The sequence below is a fragment of the Taudactylus pleione genome, unplaced genomic scaffold (genome assembly GCF_031769625.1).
Source record: "Taudactylus pleione unplaced genomic scaffold, aTauple2 ptg000004l, whole genome shotgun sequence".
Lineage (NCBI taxonomy): Eukaryota > Metazoa > Chordata > Amphibia > Anura > Myobatrachidae > Taudactylus > Taudactylus pleione.
The window spans coordinates 2,053,823-2,069,952 of record NW_028284407.1 but is presented as its reverse complement, the minus strand read 5'-3'; the positions used below and the strand labels follow the sequence as shown (position 1 = coordinate 2,069,952).

At 45.4% G+C, this 16,130-nt stretch overlaps 1 protein-coding gene across 2 annotated transcripts in view; it reads left to right on the top strand.

The window, feature by feature from the left end:
• Positions 1-16,130, top strand: part of TLK1 (tousled like kinase 1) — a 310,849-nt gene that overhangs the window by 112,294 nt on the left and 182,425 nt on the right. The window contains exon 2 of one of the 2 annotated variants that reach the window (XM_088470184.1): positions 5,103-5,164. The gene's annotated coding sequence lies outside the window, so the exon portion shown is untranslated. Of the gene's footprint in view, positions 1-5,102; positions 5,169-16,130 lie in introns of both variants that reach the window. The other variant, XM_088470297.1, reaches the window with a different exon arrangement.

Below are 16,130 nucleotides of genomic sequence, written 5' to 3'. Positions count from 1 at the left end.
GCGCTATATGCCGAAATGTTCTATTTGCGTCCATGAATAGAGATGTGTCCGATACAGCATCAGGCCCTTATGCTGAAATATTAATTAGGAAAAGCTTAAAGTATGGTAATAGTGCAAAAGGTTGTGGTAAGACACTGGGGCGGTTTCAACCCTAGACGCAGTACCGATTCTATGTTTTTGGGACTGCGCATGCCCCAGAGCCGGGTTGTCCAAGTCTCGTGATGGTGCTGCGGCTTCGGTCACAGTGCCCTGTTAGCCCCAGCCTGATTGATAGGCTGCAGGCGCGTCAGGGTGGCGATGGGGAGTATTTTTCAGAAAGCTGGGACGTCGGACCGATTTTCTGGGTGTGCAGAAGCCAGTGGCTGCGCCCTCGGATCCAGGGTTACTGGCCCCGGCAGCGTAGTTTTGCCGGGCATCCTGAGTACTGTGACCGATGGTGGCGATGTTGATCTGATGCTGTGTGTTCGGACGAAGGCAGCGGTTCAGAGAATTCGGCAGAGGGCGTCTTTTTACACAAGACGTTTGCGTCCATCTCTGAATCAGGCCCACTATTAAATAATACAGGCATGTTGGGAGTCACCATTAAATAGTACATATGAACACATGACTCTTGAGTGAAGCGCAAAATATACCCATAAAGCTGCTCTACTGCCAGTTAAAGGGTAATCATGAAATGTTATGGTGCATACACACGGTCAGATATGTCAGACGAACGATGAACTACGAACGATGAACTACGAACAATTTTAATTATTTTACCAACGATTTCATGACCTACGAACTACGAACGATTTTTGACAGTATTAAAATGCATGAAAATCTTCCAAATCTGACTGCAAACACATCAGATGTCAGATATCGTTATCTGTCAAACCGGAACACACATCGTTCATCGTTGCAGGGACACATCAGATTTTCTTTCAGATATGAATTTTTAAAATCGTTATTGTACAAATCTGAAGGAAAATCTGACCGTGTGTATGCACCATTATACTATATATTCTAGATGTGTCCGATTCACATTAGGGATATACCAAAACCATATTTTAGGATTTGGGTACAGTCGATAAGATATAATAAAATACATCTACAATACCTTTGGTATAACTTTGGAGGATCAATATCTAAATGTTAGTAAAACTTCGACACATAGCGATCCAAGTAAAATAGAAAAACAAAATATAGTATATCCTATACTGTTTTATTAAATCCTAAAACAGTTAAATGAATGTTGTAATGCACTCATCTTATTTAAAGGTGGTATTCGCTTTGATAATTGACCAGGGGGGAGATGTATCAAACGTTTGATAGAGGTAGGGTAAAGAAGCTGCCCATATAAAACCATTCAGCTTTCAAAGCTGGCCATCCACCAGACCAACTTTCCTCCAGCCATCCAACTAGTTAGTTGTTTGGAATGAAAAACGGACAAAAGCTGTTGTTTAGACAAGTTGTTTTTTTTCATTTTAAATCAAACAGATTTAACCAACTTGCCTGAACAACCTTTTTTCGTGTTTTCTGGTGTTTGGGAGCAAATGGTTGATTGTCATTTGCTCCCATGCATTACCGAATTTTCATTCCAACCAACCAACTAGTTGTATGGTTGGGGAAAGTTGGTCTGGTGTATGGCGAGCTTGAAGCTGGCCACACACTAGACCAACTTACATCCAACCAGCCAACTAGTTGATTGGTTGGAATGAAAATCTGGTAAGGAATGAAAGCAAATGACAATCAGCAATGTGCTCCCAAACGCCGGAAACTGGACTAAAAACTGTTGTACGAACAAATTGTTTTGATCAAACATTTAACAAACTTGTCTGACGACCATTTTCATCTGTTTCTGGCATTTAGGAGCAAATTGCTGATCATCATTTACTCTCATTCCTTACCAGATTTTCATTCCAACCAATCAACTAGTTGGATGGTTGGATGAAAGTTGGTCTAGTGTGTGGCCAGCTTAACTGTCATTTTATAGACTGTGCTAGATAAATGACAGTTAGAAGCAAATTGATTGCTATGGGCAACTTCTCCACTTTATCTCTCTCAAAGCTTTGATACTGCACATCTCCCCTGAAAATTGTATATATTATGAAGGGGACAACATTTATTATTTTATGATGCGTGTACCATTTATAGATCCATAAAATCTCTTCCAGCTTTTGCCCCACATGCCCCCGTTTCTTCCCTCAAATGTCCCTTTGCCCACTAGCTTTTCCTTCACATAGCCCTTGTTCATTTTCTCACACATTCCCCCACCTCAACAGCTTTTTCCTCACATGTCCCTCTACCCACCAGCTTGTCTCTCTGCCCACTACCTTTTCCCTCACATGCCCCTCTGACTAGCAATACTTTTTAGCAAGGCAAGGAAATGTGTCTCATGTAGATGATCAAAATGGCTGCTCAGAAATATGCCCATTTTTTTCCATATTGCTACCAAATATTTTAATTTTGTTTGAGTAATTGTTGCACCTGGGGGTATAGATTAAAAGGTAGAATTCTAGATTTAACCTTTTGATTTTGATATTGGAGAGTTCCATATATGCCTGCAGACAGTTCTTTATGAAAGGCAGGAAGTGAAAAGTAGCAGTTGGTTAGTTAGTATCACTAAGACATTGCTTGGGGGCCAGTTTGTACACTTGTTGTATCAGGATTACCATGAAATATTAACAAGAGATTCCATCAAAAGGGCAAAGAGTGAAGGTATAAATGGCAACCTTGTCTGGTTCCATTTGCAATGAGAACAGGAGCTGAAGAGTAACAATTATCAAGAACTGTAGTAGAGGGTTTATAATATACTGCATAAGAAATGCCCTTAAAAACCCATTTGTTTAAGCTGCATCTCACGAAATACCAGAGACCCTCTCAAAGATCTTCTCATCCAGAGACGCCACAATGGCTGGAGATATTTTTTTTTATTGGATGCATAAATTATATCGATCACTCTTCTTTCATTATTTATGTCTTGGCATATTGGGGTAAACCCCACTTTTTCTGGGTAAACCTCTGCTCTGTTTATTTATTTAAGAAACAATACTGTGACATCACACACTGACATAACAAGTACTTCCCCCAGTGGAAGCAAATTCTTAGGGGCATATCCAATTAGGTGCGCAAATTTTGTGATAAAAATTACAGTGGAGTAGGAGTATCCGATCAATGGAAAGGGAACAAGCTGCACCAGGGTTTGGGGGGGGGGAGGGGGGTGTATGTATTTATTTAATTTTATTTTACTTTATACATATATATTTTGTTTTTGTTTTCCGTTATTATGGTTCTATTTCAATTATATATTCTATCTCTGTTCTTATGTTTAACAATAATTCTTGACTTGCTATATCCTACAGACAAAATGTATTTGTTTGATGTTGCACTTGAATTGTATTTGCTTACACAGATTGCAGTTCTGTATATATGTGTATATGGATTTATGTAATATATCTGTATGTTTGTATAGATATACATGTACATGTATGTTTGCACTTGTGAGTATATAAAATAAAAATAAAAAATTATTTGGTAAAAAAAAAAATTACAGTGGACCTTGCAACCATTTTTTCATTACTGTGGGCATGTGCGCTCCCAATACCCGCAGTATCCAATTGAAAGAAACATGGTCAAAGTAATTTTTACCATAAAATGCCTGGGGGAAATAAAAATGAATGGGGAACAGCCTGTACCCTAAAAAATTTAAATAACATATTGAGTAATAATGTTTATTACTGTCGCAAAGAAAAATATATTGTTTTTTTGCATTAAAAGACTAATTTGTGCATTTTTTTACGTAAAAAACAAATTTAGTTTCATTACAAACTAATTAAATGAAAAATGCAAATAAAAGTAGCAAACAATGTTGATTTTTGAGTCATTTATGGGCAATTTAAAAAAAAAAATATATATATATATATCTATATATGTATATTAAAAAAATTTTTGTTTAAATACATAGTTGAACTAAATTTGTGATACATAAATTAACAAAAAAAAAGATAATTTTTGGGGAAATTGGAGGCCATTGTTTTTTTTTTATCAACAAAAATGACATAATTACTGAATTAATTAAGGTAATTGGAAATTTACAATTGCCTAATTAGTTATTAGGGGGGAGTGTCTTATGGTTTCTGAGGATTTTAAAACATAAAATTGAGATTTTCCTGACCTTTGCACCTGCTGGGGGACTATGAGAAAAAAACAACGTTAATTCCTATTGAAATGTGCACGGCTTTTTTCCTGGCAATTGAATAGGATAAACCTCACAACTGTGGGAAAAACTCGTTACAGCTCCCTGGAGCATCCTGAGGATGCTTTGGCAAGTTCTGTTCTTACCGTCACTGGAGGTACCGACACTTCCACATGATGTCATGCGCTCGGGGGTGTGGTCGGCACAGGGCGCTAGTGAACCCTGTTATGGCGCTGGTCATGCTAAAATGATAATCCACTGCATGATAATCATTCAAAACAGTCAACTAAATTACTGGTTTGAATGGTTATCACTTAGTGGATGGTAATGAACGATTATCGCTTGTGCAGTGTATGTCCAGCTTAACTAATTAACTATCGACTTTTCACACAACCTTGTGTAAATGTATAAATGATGAAAAAATATGGTTCCCTTACTCAAACAACAGCTCAATCTCCATAAGATTCTGTCAAACTTCTTTTCCTCTTATCATGAAAAGGGGTTAAATCCACATGCTCTATTTGACCAGCTGACTTGTTATTTAAGCTTATATAATATTTTGTTTTGATGAAAAGGTAATACATTTGTGTCCTATTTTCTATCACATTGTGTAGTGGTGAAATGTGGCATAATGTGAAGTATATGGGGTATATTTACTAAAGGTCGATTTTGATCGATTTAAAATCGATCAAACTCAATCAACGTCAATGTTGTGCTTCTGGGACTAAATCACACATTTACTAATCCTTAAAAAAAATATTAATAATTGTCTGTTAATAAATGTGTGATTTACACAGAATCACAACATTAATGTTGATCGATTTTTATCATTTTTAAATAGTTCAGAATCGATTAAAATTGACCTTTAGTAAATATACTCCTTTGTGTCCAAGGTTGTTTTTATTAATAGTACGTTTATGACTTGCAGGTCATGGTACATGTGAGGACAGCCCCGCAGTAACTAGCAGCTGCCGTTTCACAGCTTGGAGTGTAGGTAAAGATATTATTTTTCCTGTTCGACGCCTTTCTATGTGTATTATCTTGTGACTTGTTGTAGATGTTGCACACCTTCCGGGTGATGGTATGATCACAGTGTTACTATGGTAATGAAATGCTTTGGGGACTTTTCAAGCTGCTTATATAATTCGTCCCTGTTGTCCCCCCCCCCCCTTCCCACCCCCTTTCTGGTGCTTTATGAGTAATTATCCCTGTTTAGACCGACAAGAGGTCAGTGCAATAGATTGCCTATTTGATTGTTGCTGATCACTGAGCAGTCACTGGAAGGCAGCCACTGAGGGATGCTCGCATGCGAATGGATAAGGCTCAAAGTGATCAGAGCTTGTCATGTTTCAGCCGGTTAATCCAGTAATGAAGTGGCTGGGCTTTCAGCATTTTATAAGCCAGCTCATTGGGACATTTGACCCTGTGCACTTCTGGACACTTGAGATGTGATTGAATTTCCCTTGTGTGGTGTACTTTTGGGAAAGTCAGTCACTGGGAGGCAAGGCCAGATGGCAATCTTCAGCAGTAATACGGGTCAGCCCTCATAGGGGTCACATGCAGTCATTTTGACTTTTTTTTTTTTCTTTTTAAACATTATAAATAAAGCGAGCAAAAGCCTATTCTAAATTTAAAGATCTAACTCCACTCTCCTATTTAAGGGTTTTCTGTTCTGAAACACTTTAAACACAGAGACAAAAAAAGAATGTATTAGCACTCGGGGTATTTAGAAATAGGAACACTACTGTGAATGGGCGCAATGCTCTCTATCAGCAAAATGTTGTTACGTATTTTTCTTATATTGCTTTTCATTTTTTTATTGCTTGCTCTTTGATGATGTGTGATTGGATTTATGAAGTTGAGAAAACCCCTTCCATCAGCATGAATGCTGGAGGGTGGGCTTTTCTCTGCTTCTCTCAATTTAATAAAAGGTTTACATCATGGGGATCTGTGATGATCTGTTTTGTGGCGGTTGCTGCCGGAACGCTGACCTGAGTCTATTTAACAGGGTTGTGTTAGCTATTCTTGGCAATGCGGACCCAGTGAAACTGGAAGGCTTTCGCCGAATCCAAGCCGGGTCAAACCACTATGTTCATGCGCATATTCTTTAAACTTTCGCTGGTAGTGTTAGTGAGGAGAGGAGTTTTTGCCAGAGCAACCAGTGGAGCCCTGGTACGGTACATTCTGTGGTAGGACTTTCTGTATCACAGCGATACAGAGTGTTAATTACCGCAGCATCTTGCTAAATAAATCCCTTAATCTAAACATATTACTTTTTTTGGTTTTAAATTGTTAAATATTGAAAGAAAAAACTGATTGACCATAATTCTAGGATCTTTCTTAAGGGGCCCATATATATGCCACAATTCCCCATTCTGCCGACGGCGTGGTGTCTGGGAATCAGGAATATTCAAATTGTTGAAAAATCTCGATTCCCAGATCCCAACCTAAAAATGATCAGAATTGGCTAGTCAGAGACTTTTTAAATGTTGAATTTCCCCGATCTAAAGTCGAATCGCCGATAGTCGATGCCCGCCGATTGGCTGTAATAGCGAATCATTTTGCATATTAAAGGACAGTATGGGAGATGTAAACCCCCTTCATGAACACATTTTTGGAGTTTATTAACCACTTAGCATAGTTTTAACATCACTGGTTACACCTAATTCATGCTTTTGGGATGTGTCCGTTTCACTGTAGATAATGATTTTATTTCTCAGTACTTTTTTTCTCCCAAGTTGTCTTTATATTGTTTTTAGTTTGTATAGGGAGAGCGAGCAGTCAGTACTATTTGTCCCTGGTAAGACCTATAACTCATTATATCAAATTTTAGAGCCGTATTCAATTTGAGCCGAGCCGCGATACTTTTTTGCGTCCCGGACTTTTTGCCTACTTCGCCTGTTTTGTGGGCGGAAAAGTATCACGCGCGTGCCCGCTTTACCCCGTATTCAATTTGAAAGTGCGTGAAAACGGGACCCGGCGAAACTTGAACAGGCGGAAAGTACTGTCAGATTTGGGGAAATCAGCCTGACACCCCCCAAAAGATGCTCTGACATGGGGGTTCCCTATGGTACCCTGCAATTTGGCTTGCTGAAGATATTTGGTCTTTTTAAACAGCCTTAATAGCTGCTGAATAGCGTTTTTCTATACCTGATGCAGGAGTATTTTTTCCTGAAAATAACTTATCCCATCAAATTTAGGGTACTTGAAAATGGGGGTCAGAATATTTAAAAGTTGCTAAAGTGAAGTTGAAAAAATCGAGAAAAATCCACCTGCCGCAAGCACCTGCAATGATAAAAACACTTGGGGCATATTTGGGGACCCCTCAGAGTCAAGTTCGCTAGTTTTTAAGTTTGTACCCCAACTTTTTTTTTGCCCCCTTTTTCAGAGTCATTTTTTGGGGTGTCCTTAAGTGTTTTTTTTTTTTTTTTTTACACAGTTTACCTTTGGGGGACTGTCTGAAGGCTGCATGGGGGTTCCCGCAACGTTGCACCCCAAAACCCCAATTCTGCACTTTTTTCCGCCTGCTATTCATAGGCGAAACTTTACCACCTATTACACTGCATTGACTTTCCGCCTAGGCGGAAAGTCTTTCAAATTGAATACGGGGTAAAAGCAGAACAGGCGAAAATTACATCATCGGCGAAAAAGTATCGCGGATCCTGACTTTTCATCTCAAATTGAATACGGGCCTTAGTGTAGTTCACATAGTTCGTCCTGTCTGCATTCCCTTTTGGGCTTATATCTTTCTCCACTATTATGGTGGAAGTGAGTGTCACTAAGAGGGGAAAATATGGACACATTTACACATACACAAGTGAGGAGGCTTCTGTGCCCTTCACCTTTAACAGTCTGCTTTCCCTTAAAGCTAAATGTTCTTATTAGGACTTGGGTTGTTTGACTCTGTTTCTTAGTTCCTCACTTGTTTCAGTTCCAGGTCTTGCATTGGAGCAGTAACAGGGTTGCAGCTATCTCAAGCTCTACTCTGACTACATTAGACTCTGATTCCTGGCCTGTTCTGAGTTCTGAGTTACAATCTTCTAGTACTATATTGTTCCTGGAGTTCACCTTTGTCCATAGAGTGTATCCCGGGTCTTGCTGGCTGGTCTACACAGGTCACTAGGCGAGGGGTCGCCAGTTGACCTGGTCTGTTCACTCCAGTTCAGTATCCATACATATCACTGTCCTGTGGTTCCTACATTCTCACTAGTGTGCCTATACTGCTGTTTGTACCCATGAGCCAAGGTATCATTAAACCTCCATGTTTCCTATACACATCCACGATACCCAAGGGTCCCGGGCCAGATCTACAGAATATCATCACCGTGACAGGGAGATGTACTAAGCCTTGGAGAGATATAAAGTACCAACCAACCAGCTCCTACCTGTCACTTTACTGGTTGTGTTTAAAAAAAAGACAGAAGCTGATTGGTTGGTACTTTATCACTCTCCAAGGTTTAGTACATCTATCCCAGGAGATGCAAGATGCCATTAAGCTGCTATCTTACCAGTTAGTCCTTATTATATGGTCACAAATGGATAATCTGTCCATTGACTGTTGCAGATACTCCATTCCTTGCAATATCCTCCAACTTTAGCTTTTCAGAGGTGTATTGTGTGCAGCATTTGTTTCCAGGTCCTGGTAGGTTTTCTGGGCAATTTGATTGGAAAAAGTATCTGGGGTATCAGACCTCTATTCCTCTGGTCTCATGGGTGGCGGTCAACTCAAATGTATGAATGCCTATATGTAATTTTTCTGAATAAATTTTGTAAATCTTCGCAGTTAACTCCTGCTAGTAGTATTGCCTGCATTTGTATTAAGGGCCTGATTCAGAGCCGGACGCTCTTGAAGAGCGCTCGCTCTGAATCAGGGCGTTTTTTTTAGTTGTTGTTGCGGCCTCATAGCCGCTCGCTAAGCTGTGGGTGACAACCCACAGCTTTTGTGAGCGGCCAGGTGATGGTCGCGATGGTCGCGACCATCGGGGCTTGCGACGAGACCTTTGTGGTAGGGTCTCGTCCATCGCATGCCCCAGAGAGCTTCCTGCTCTAACAGAGCAGGAAGCTCTCCACTGACATCACTGGTGTTATCAGTGGTGCCTCCCACAAACAGCAGGCGTTCCTTCGGGAACGCCTCTGTTTGTGTAGCCATCCCCCTCCCTGCCTACAAAATGGGATGAGCTGTTGATCAACATCGACAGCCGCCCCTTTTGTAGTTAGCCCCGGAGCGAGAGAAATTCTCTGTCGCTCCGTGGCTTGCGCATGCGCGTGGCGCGCGTGCGCAGTACCCCACCATTGACCCGCTTGCGAGCGCTGTGCGTTCGCGAGTGCGAGTGGGTCTGAATCAGGCCCTAAGTTTACAGGGAACTGCTGATATTGTGCCATTGAACCTACAACTGCTGCAAAATATATCGTTGAAAATCCTCTTGGAGTTACTGTTGCTCCATGATCGACTTCATGAAATATTTCATGTTTGGCTTTGGACCTCTTAGTATGTAATCCCACTTCAGCCACCAATGTCGCCTGTTGGGGTATCACGCTGAATTGTCACTTTAGTGTATCCTAAGCATTTTGTATCTTCCTTTCCTCCTAGAAATTATCTACAGCTGGATTTAAACTCTGGTGTGCATTTATTCAGCAAACACTGAAAAAAGAGGGTTATTCCCAGTCACAACTTTGCAGAGAAATATAAGAAAAAGTCCTGATTATTTCTGGGTCATGCTGTAAAGAAAGTACTTTACCATTGCTAGTGGCTGGCAGCAGTCAGTCACTAACAGACCACTCTCTTAAGGGAAAATCACTTTTTCTACTTCAGGGTCCATAGGGTACCTTGGGGTATAGGTGTGACGTCAGTCATCAGGCACCATAGAGTTAAGCTTTCAGCCTCCCAGGATGCAGTAGGGTCCCCCTGCTATACCCCGCCCCCGAGCCAAGGCATCTCAGTTTAGTTCGGTGCCCGGCCGGAGTCGGAGGCACCTGTTAGAAGGGGGCAATGAAGAGCCCCTGAAGTTTTCGTTTTGCAGCTGTGGCTGCACATCTGGAAGTACAGCATGGACAGTCAGTTTTGACGTCCATGCTGTCTTCCCTACACCCCCGCCGGTACCAGAACGCCGGTACTGATCCGGGGATGCTGGTAAGCATCTGGGGTCACAGCTAGCGGTGACCCCAGATGTTTCGGACCATGGCCGGACTCAAGGGGGGCAGCAAGGTAAGCAGCGGGGTCCTGCGGTGGGTCCCCGCTGATACATGGTCCAGAAGTCCCCAGGCAGGGGGCTCCCTGGGGATTGGCTGCAGCGTGGAGCCAGGTACTAATCTGCGCTTCCACTACCCCCCTGGGACAGCAGGACCGCGGCAGAGCGGTAGCGCTGCGGCGTCCCAGGGGTCAAATGCATGCCAGGGGAGCGCGCCTTCCCTGTCTCACAGCCGGCGCCTCCCCCGCTGCACACAGCCCTCTCTGCAACACGCTGACTGGCCCTGTGGCAGCGCTCCTCCCCCAGGCCAGCCTCCTCTCTGCTCCTCGGCGGCCATCTTCCAAGAACGCATGGTGAACGCTGCTGGAAGTCTGGACGGAGGCATCGTGGTCTGGGTCCCCCTGCATACCTCTCCTTCGCTGTGGTCAGGTCTGTGTATGCAGCGCTGTGTCCTACCAGACTCTGTGTCTGTGTAGTTGATTTATCAGCGCTGTTAGTGCAGGAATTGAGTTTCTTTGCATTGTATGTGACTGTGCTAGCGCTGCTGCCTGTACTTTCCTTTCTGACTGTCAGCCTTATTACTGTCCCTGTTCTTTCTGCTAAAGCCCTTGCGGTGCGGTGCTGCAGGGTGGTCTCTCGCCATTTTTAAAAAAATTGGTGAGAGGGGTCACATGCTTTCTACCATCATGTCTGAAAGTGACTTTCCTCTCCGGCTGCAGTGTACTACGTGTAAAGTACCTTTAGCGGAGGGGGAGGGTGGCGCGGAGGGCCTATGCCGGCAGTGTTTGTCGTTGGCGCGGCCTATTACGGTTACAGCACCGGTACAGGAGCCGCCCTGGGCTTGTTTCGCTCAGGCGCTTACAACTTAGTGGGCCAGTTAGCTCCGCAGCCCGCGTTTACGCAGATGGGTTTGTCCCAGCAGTCGGTGGTGTCGTCACCCATGCAGGGTTTCCCAAGACAATTGGTGGTACCCCGCAGTCTCCCTATTTCCCCTCTCCCGGTTTCTCAGGAGCCGGCGTGGGTTAACTCCCTGACGAGTTCTGTACAGCACTTGTCGGATGTGTTGCAAGGGGAGTCCGTGAGGCGTCTCTGTCGGCTCCTTATGAGGATGACGAAGAGACGTCTGATGACGGGGAGATTCTGGATCTTTCCGATCACAAACCTCTCTGTACTAAGGAAGCGGACACTAGGTCCAAGGTGTATATTCCTGGACTTATTCGGGCAGTCCGCACAGCCTTGGTGATTGAGGACGAAGTTCCCCCAGCGACTAAATCCAAGTATGCCTTTTTTAAGGATGTGAAGGGTGACGCCACAGTCTTTCCTCTTTCGAGTCAGTTGGTGGATCATTTAGAGGAGGCGTGGAAACAGCCTGGCAAGCGATACCAGCCCTAGAGGCGTCTGGCGGTGGCTTATCCGTTCGCGGATAATTATTTTGCTAGGTGGGAATCCCCTCCACAGGTGGATTCTCATGTGACACGTCTTGTCCGTAGTGCCACATTACCAATGCCATCCATGTCCTCCCTTAAGGATGCTACAGACCGCAAGGTGGAGATCTGCCTGAAGTCAGCTTATTCACTTGCAGGGGGGGCAGCGCGGCCGGCTATGGCCATTTGCTGGGTTGCCAGAGCTATGGAGCGCTGTGCGGACACGTTGGAGGCGTCCTTCAATTCCGACTGTCCGGCTGATCAGGTGGAGTTGATTGGTAATCTCCGTGATTCGGCCACTTATATCAACGAGGCGGCCTTAGACATTAGTACCCTGGCGTCTCGAATTTCGTCAGCAGCGGTGGCTGCTCGTCGCACCTTGTGGTTACGATCCTGGAAGGCGGACGCTGATTCCAAAAAGGGTTTGGAGGCATTACCCTTTAATGGAGAAGTTCTCTTCGGTCCAGATCTGGACAAGATTGTAGCCACACTGGCGGCAGCCAAATCGGCATGTCTCCCGTCGGCCGCTGTCCCTTCTGGTTCAGGACCATCGTCCTTTCGGTCTTATAGGGCCCAGGGAAGGCCCAAATCACAGTCTTTTCCCCGACAGGCTGGTCCCAAGAAATCGGTCAAGCCCCGGAAGCAGACCTGGAGTACCAGACGTCCGGCCCCTAAGCCAGATGACAAGCCTGCGGCCTGACGGTCCGGGCCTCCCTTTGGGGGGTCCCAAAGTGGGAGGTCGCCTGCTGCAGTTTGCCCGGTGTTGGTCGGTCACCATGACAGACACTTGGGTTCTCGAGGTGGTCTCCCACGGGTATGCCCTCTCCTTCCGGCACAGACCCCCGGCTCGATTTTTCACCACGGGTCTACCATCAGACCAGATCAAGGCCACGGAGCTGCGGAAGGTCTTGCACACTATGCTCCAGGCTGGAGTTATAGTGTCTGTTCCATTCTCCCAGAGGGGCCAGGGTTTCTATTCCAATCTCTTTTTGGTGCAGAAACCCATTGGGTCGTATCGTCCGATTCTCAACCTCAAGGCTCTCAACAAGTCTTTGCGGGTGCCGAAGTTTCGGATGGAGACCCTACGGTCCATCATTCTGGCGCTGGAACCTGGGGACTACATGGTGTCATTGGACATACAGGACGCTTACCTGCATGTCCCTATTCTTTTGCGCCATCAGCGGTTCCTCAGGTTTGCAATCCGCAGCGACCACTTTCAGTTCCGGGCGTTACCTTTTGGCCTGGCGACAGCACCACGGGTTTTCACCAAGGTGATGGCGGTCATGGCGGCTTCCCTGTGGCTGCAGGGGGTCCGCATGTTGCCGTACTTGGATGACCTTCTATTAGTGGCAGGATCTCCGGAGCTCCTTCTGCGCCACTTGGACCTGACCATTGCACTACTGCAACGACACGGCTGGTTAATAAACTGGCAGAAGTCCACTCTAATCCCGTCCCAGCGGATTCTGCACCTCGGAGCCTTATTGGACTCGGGACAGCAGAGGATCTTTGTGACGGGGGAAAAGATCTCTGCCTTACAGTCGAGGGTGCGCAGTTGTCTGCACAGCCGCCGGGTGTCTCTACACTCGGCAATGAGGTTACTGGGCTCCATGGTGTCGGTGTTCGACATGGTGGAATATGCCCAGTTTCACTCCAGACCTCTGCAGCACCTGATCCTGTCCAAATGGAACGGACTGCCTCAGTCTCTAAAATCCCAGACGATAGTGCTCACCCCGGAGGTTCGCCTGTCCCTTGCCTGGTGGTTGCAGACGACCCATCTCAACAAGGGACGTCCGTTCTGAGTACCGAATTGGGTCCTGTTGACAACGGACGCCAGTCTTCGGGGCTAGGGAGCAGTTTCGGGTCCACACTTGTTCCAGGGCAGGTGGACTCCGACAGAAGCAGAGCTTCCAATAAACATCTTGGAACGTCGAGCGGTTTTCAATGCTCTCCAGCAGGCACATCGGGTTCTCCAGGGTCGCCCAGTGCAGGTCCAGTCAGACAACGCTACCACCGTGGCCTACATAAACCGGCAAGGAGGAACCCGAAGTCGGGCGGCTCTCGTAGAGGTGTCTTGGATCCTGGTATGGGCGGAGTACAATCTTCCGGCTATATCAGTTGTCTTCATCACGGGAGTGCTAAATTGGGAGGCAGACTTTCTCAGTTGCCAGGACGTTCATCCGGGGGAATGGTCCCTGCACCCGGACGTTTTTCAACTGCTGGTGGACAAGTGGGGTCTTCCAGAGATCGACCTCATGGCGTCCCGGCACAACAACAAGTTGCCGGTGTACGGGTCTCGCACAAGAGACGAAAAGGCGTCTCTGGTAGATGCTCTGTCCGTCCGGTGGACGTTCCGGTTCGCTTACCTGTTTCCTCTGGTTTCCCTTCTTCCACGGGTAATCCGGAAATTCAAACAGGAAGAAGGGACGCTCCTGTTGATAGCTCCCGCGTGGCCCAGACGGCACTGGTTCTCAGACCTTCAGGGTCTGTCCGTGGACAGTCCTCTGCGGTTGCCGCTACGACCAGACCTTCTGTCGCAGGGTCCTTGTCTTCACCCGGACCTGACTCGGCTGTCTTTGACGGCGTGGCTGTTGAGACAGCCATGTTAAGGTCCAGGGGGTTTTCCAGCTCTGTAGTGCGTACCATGTTACGAGCTCGGAAACCGTCTTCCGCGAGGATATACAATCGCGTGTGGCATACGTTCTTCCAGTGGTGTCGACCGAGATTGTCAAAAACAATGGTACAACTTTAATGTTTTCTTTGAATTCATTATAAGTGGCTGTCAGGTCTGGATTATTTTTTGAACCCGAGGTGGATGCAGGAGAAGAAACAGGAACGGGTTTGTAGTATTGGAAAGCAGCAGGTTTAATAGGAGTATTATTATTCATGAAGTGGTAATAAATATATAAACTGGCAGAAAATAATCAAGTCCAAGTGAAGTAAAGGTGCCCACACACATAGCGACCTTTTACACGATTTGGCCGATTTCGACGAATCGTGACGACGAATCGGGTAAAAAAAAGTACAAATCGTGAGTTTATACTCACGAGCACGATGCCGATGCGCGTCCCCGCTCGTCGTATATTGCATCTTCTGATCTGCCGTGCTGTAGGGCAGATTAGCCAATCTGGGATACAATGCATTGGCTGCAAGATAGATCTTTAGTCAGATTGGACATTTTTAACTCCAAATCGTGATCACGATGGCAACGGAGCTCCCGTGAAAGTTCATGAGGAAATTGGCCATAAAATCGTATTGTGAGGACATCGGTATGTGTGTGGGCACCTTGAGGTTGAAAACAAATGTCTGGCAAAGTCCAATTAATGAGACTGGAAACAGGTGTCAGGCAGAAAAACCAAAGTCCAATTAGTGAGGCTGGGAGCAGGTGTCAGACAGAAAAAAACAAAAGTCCAATGGTGATGTGACTGGGGAACAGAGGTCTGAAGTACTGGAGTGGGTTCTGGGTCCGGAGTGCTGGAGGGTACACAAACCGTGGGGTGAGTGACAGTGTATAGCAGGGTAGATGCGGGTATCCAGGAACAGCCTGTGATGGAGACAGAGCAAGAAACGGAGCACTGCTGGGACTACAATAATCACACCGAGCTAAGGAGCACAAAGAACTCTCACACAGCTTACGCTGTGTATACATTGCACTGGAAACTAGATGGCATGCTGAACACCCTTATGTACCATGGGAAAGTGCATGATAGGCTGCTGTGAGTAAACACAAGATGCTCCAACCTGATTGACCCATTCAGGTCATATGCCCAAAACCAAGATGGCGGCGCCCAGCAATCCCCAGCGTGGCAGCGCTGCCAGTCTTACCTGTCACTACATGGCTTGTACCACTCAGACATCCACATGCACCTCGCGCCAACCTCCAGGCACCATCACCCCCCACCGGTAGTACCCCACCAAAACACCCACACAGGCAGAGACAGCGACTCACCGGGTACAACAACTCTGGACGTGACAGTACCCCCTCCTTTACGAGTGACCTCCGGACACTTCCCAGGCTTCTCTGGGTTAGAGGCATGGAACTTGAGAAAGAGGCCAGGAGCGTGAACATCGTCTGCCTTAATTCTGCAACTCTGGTCAGTGGACAGTAGCTGCCTAAATGGTTCGACAAGAAATATTGTTTTATATTTCAGTTGTTTTGGTTTCAGATAAGACTAATTTGTTTTATCACAAATACTGTATCTATTACACTGGGGAACAGGCAATCTGTTGCCAGATATTTAAGAGTTGATTTCGATTAATTTTGTGCTCCTGATCATGAATATGCCATGCTCATGTTTCAATTGGCTCTAGTTTTTGAGATATGCATATGACTTTATTATTTATGAA